The sequence below is a fragment of the Aegilops tauschii genome, unplaced genomic scaffold (genome assembly GCF_002575655.3).
Source record: "Aegilops tauschii subsp. strangulata cultivar AL8/78 unplaced genomic scaffold, Aet v6.0 ptg001071l_obj, whole genome shotgun sequence".
NCBI lineage: Eukaryota > Viridiplantae > Streptophyta > Magnoliopsida > Poales > Poaceae > Aegilops > Aegilops tauschii.
Genome location: NW_027333282.1, coordinates 2610 through 6439, shown reverse-complemented (window position 1 = coordinate 6439; position 3830 = coordinate 2610). Strand labels below are relative to the sequence as shown.

At 36.8% G+C, this 3830-nt stretch overlaps 1 non-coding gene across 1 annotated transcript; it reads right to left on the bottom strand.

Annotated features, from left to right (window-relative positions):
• Positions 1 to 1155: 1155 nt before the first annotated feature.
• Positions 1156 to 1243, bottom strand: TRNAS-GCU (transfer RNA serine (anticodon GCU)). Its single transcript has one exon. It is a non-coding gene; the product is annotated as a tRNA-Ser (tRNA).
• Between the last annotated feature and the right edge of the window lie 2587 nt (positions 1244 to 3830).

Genomic DNA, 3830 nt, shown 5'->3' with positions numbered 1-3830 from the left:
TTCGGGTTTTATGCGACACTAATAAACACTAGTATGTTTATTTGTTATTCGTCAATACCATTTCAATTACATAAAAAAGGAGGGATATTCTCTTGCTAGTATTCTACACATGCGGATAATATAGAATCAAAAAAATGCATTGATCATTACATGGAATTCTATTAAGATATTATATGAAGTCGAATTTATTCCACTCTCATTTGAGAGTGCAAATACAAGGAGGTATTTTGTGTTTGGAAAGTCCGAAGAAAAAAGATTTTGAATCTGCCTTTTCCTTCTTTCCCTTAAAAAAATAACTCAAGAAAAATCCAATTATTTACTCTACAAGAATGAAATGCTTGTTATGCCTAATATACTTAGTTTAACCTGTATCTGTTTTAATTCTGTTCTTTATCCTACTAGTTTTTTCTTTGCCAAATTACCCGAAGCTTATGCTATTTTCAATCCAATCGTGGATATTATGCCTGTTATACCTCTATTCTTTTTTCTATTAGCCTTTGTTTGGCAAGCTGCTGTAAGTTTTCGATGAAATCTTTAGTACTCTGTATGCCAAATTGAATGATGTGTTCATTCCAAAAAAATTTAAAAATGGGTAAAAGCCGAGAAGTTTTATATTTTTATATTATGAACCTTCGATTCTAAAATTTAAATTCTTCTACATTGAATGGGTAGCTACAGCAATAAATTTGGATCAGCCTTTCTACTCCCCTGCACCTAGGTTGAGCAGGTACCTAAAGGTACCTACACAATACCTAACCACCTAACCCTATTTTTGCTATTGATAAGAGTGCTTATTATAAAAGAATTCTTGCAATTTTTTTCAAGAATTCTTTTTTGCATTTTTAGGTATAAAAAAAAAACCATCCTAGTGGATCCGTGTGGTAAGGAAAAACTGGTAATCTATTCCTTAAAAAAAAATCTTGGAGATTATGTAATGCTTACTCTCAAACTTTTTGTTTATACAGTAGTGATATTCTTTGTTTCACTCTTTATCTTTGGATTCTTATCTAATGACCCAGGACGGAATCCTGGACGCGAGGAGTAAAAATTCAGTTTTTTTTTTTTCTTATTGGATTTGTTTCGTACATTTATCTATGAGAAAATCCGGGGGTCAGAATTCTTTCCAATTCGAAAGTCCCAAATGATCCAAGGGAGCGGAAAGAGAGGGATTCGAACCCTCGGTACAAAAAAATTGTACAACGGATTAGCAATCCGCCGCTTTAGTCCACTCAGCCATCTCTCCACGTTCCAAAGCGAAAGGTTTCCGTGATATGATATAGGCAAGAAATAAGAAATAACGGTTGCAAAAAACCCCCTTTTTTTCTTTCAAAAGTCTATAAAAATTATATTGCCAATTCCATTTTAATTATATTCTTTTTTCTTAATGTTAATAAAAAAAGAAGAAAATTCTTGTTTTTTCTTTCTAAAAATCGATATTGGCCGAGAGACAATCAAATAGATTTTCTCTTTAGCGGGCATTTCCATATAGGACTTGTTATAATTATAATAAAACAAGCAGGTTATATAAAAAAAAACGCTTTTTTTGTCGATTATTTATCAAGAAAGCAAAAAGGGTTCTTATCAAATCCACCATAAAATTGGAAAGAAGCATAAAGTAAGTAGACCTGACTCCTTTAATGATGCCTCTATCCGCTATTCTGATATATAAATTCGATGTAGATGAAATTGTATAAGCGAATTTTTTTATTTCCTTAGACTTAGACCGCGCAAGACAAGAATTTTTCGCTATTTACGATTTCATATTCTTGTTACTAGATGTTCTATAGGAATAAGAAGAAATCGCAACTCCTTTGCGCTACACATAAAATTGGATTTCGAAGGTCCATTTTTTTTTTCAGAATCCTCTATTTTAGTTCTTCCACCCATGCAATAGAGAGGGAATGGGAAAAGAAGGGTTACTTTTATTTTCATTTTTCCCTTAAAAGATAGACTTTGAAATAGGAGTCTTGGAATAATGCTGAATTCAAAGGTTTATTTCTTTCTATAGTATAAGAAAAACAATTTATTTCTATTTCTATAGTATAAGAAAAACAAATAGTATAAGAAAAACAAATCGAATCAAATTCATGGATTTACCACGACCTCGGTTGTGACTGTGACTCCATAGATAAAAATGGGAAATTTCTCTCTTCGAGACCATTGAAAAAGGGCATTGAACGACAAAGAAATCGTCCACAGATAATAAAACTATCATATGCCTTGGAAAGTGATATGAGGTGCTCGGAAATGGTTGAAGTAATTGAATAGGAGGATCACTATGACTATAGCCCTTGGTAGAATTCCTAAAGAAGAAAATGATCTATTTGATACTATGGATGACTGGTTACGAAGGGACCGTTTCGTTTTTGTAGGATGGTCTGGCCTATTGCTCTTTCCTTGTGCTTATTTCGCTTTAGGGGGTTGGTTTACAGGGACAACTTTTGTAACTTCTTGGTATACCCATGGATTGGCTAGTTCCTATTTGGAAGGTTGTAATTTCTTAACCGCAGCAGTTTCTACCCCTGCCAATAGTTTAGCACACTCTTTGTTGCTACTATGGGGGCCCGAAGCACAAGGAGATTTTACTCGTTGGTGTCAATTAGGCGGTCTATGGACTTTTGTAGCTCTCCACGGGGCTTTTGCACTAATAGGTTTCATGTTACGCCAATTTGAACTTGCTCGGTCTGTTCAATTGCGGCCTTATAATGCAATCTCATTCTCTGGTCCAATTGCTGTTTTTGTTTCTGTATTCCTTATTTATCCACTGGGGCAATCTGGTTGGTTCTTTGCGCCGAGTTTTGGCGTAGCAAGCGATATTTCGATTCATCCTTTTCTTCCAAGGATTTCATAATTGGACGTTGAACCCATTTCATATGATGGGAGTTGCCGGAGTATTAGGTGCGGCTCTGCTATGCGCTATTCATGGAGCGACCGTAGAAAACACTCTATTTGAGGACGGTGATGGTGCAAATACCTTCCGTGCTTTTAACCCAACTCAAGCTGAAGAAACTTATTCCATGGTCACTGCTAACCGCTTTTGGTCCCAAATCTTTGGTGTTGCTTTTTCCAATAAACGTTGGTTACATTTCTTTATGCTATTTGTACCCGTCACCGGTTTATGGATGAGTGCTATTGGCGTAGTTGGCTTGGCTCTGAACTTACGTGCCTATGACTTTGTTTCCCAGGAAATCCGTGCAGCGGAAGATCCTGAATTTGAGACTTTCTACACCAAAAATATTCTTTTAAACGAGGGTATTCGTGCGTGGATGGCAGCTCAGGATCAGCCTCATGAAAATCTTATATTCCCTGAGGAGGTTCTACCACGTGGAAACGCTCTTTAATGGAACTTTCGTTTTAGCTGGTCGTGACCAAGAAACCACCGGCTTTGCTTGGTGGGCTGGGAATGCCAGACTTATCAATTTGTCGGTAAACTGCTTGGAGCTCATGTAGCCCATGCCGGATTAATCGTATTCTGGGCCGGAGCAATGAACCTATTTGAAGTGGCCCATTTCGTACCAGAAAAGCCCATGTATGAACAAGGGTTGATTTTACTTCCACACTTAGCTACTCTAGGTTGGGGAGTAGGGCCAGGGGGGGAAGTTCTAGATACTTTTCCGTACTTTGTATCTGGCGTACTTCACCTAATTTCCTCCGCAGTCTTAGGCTTCGGTGGCATTTATCACGCGCTTCTGGGACCCGAGACTCTTGAGGAATCTTTTCCATTCTTTGGTTATGTCTGGAAAGATAGAAATAAAATGACTACAATTTTGGGTATTCACTTAATTTTGTTAGGTCTAGGTGCTTTTCTTCTAGTACTCAAGGCTCTTTAT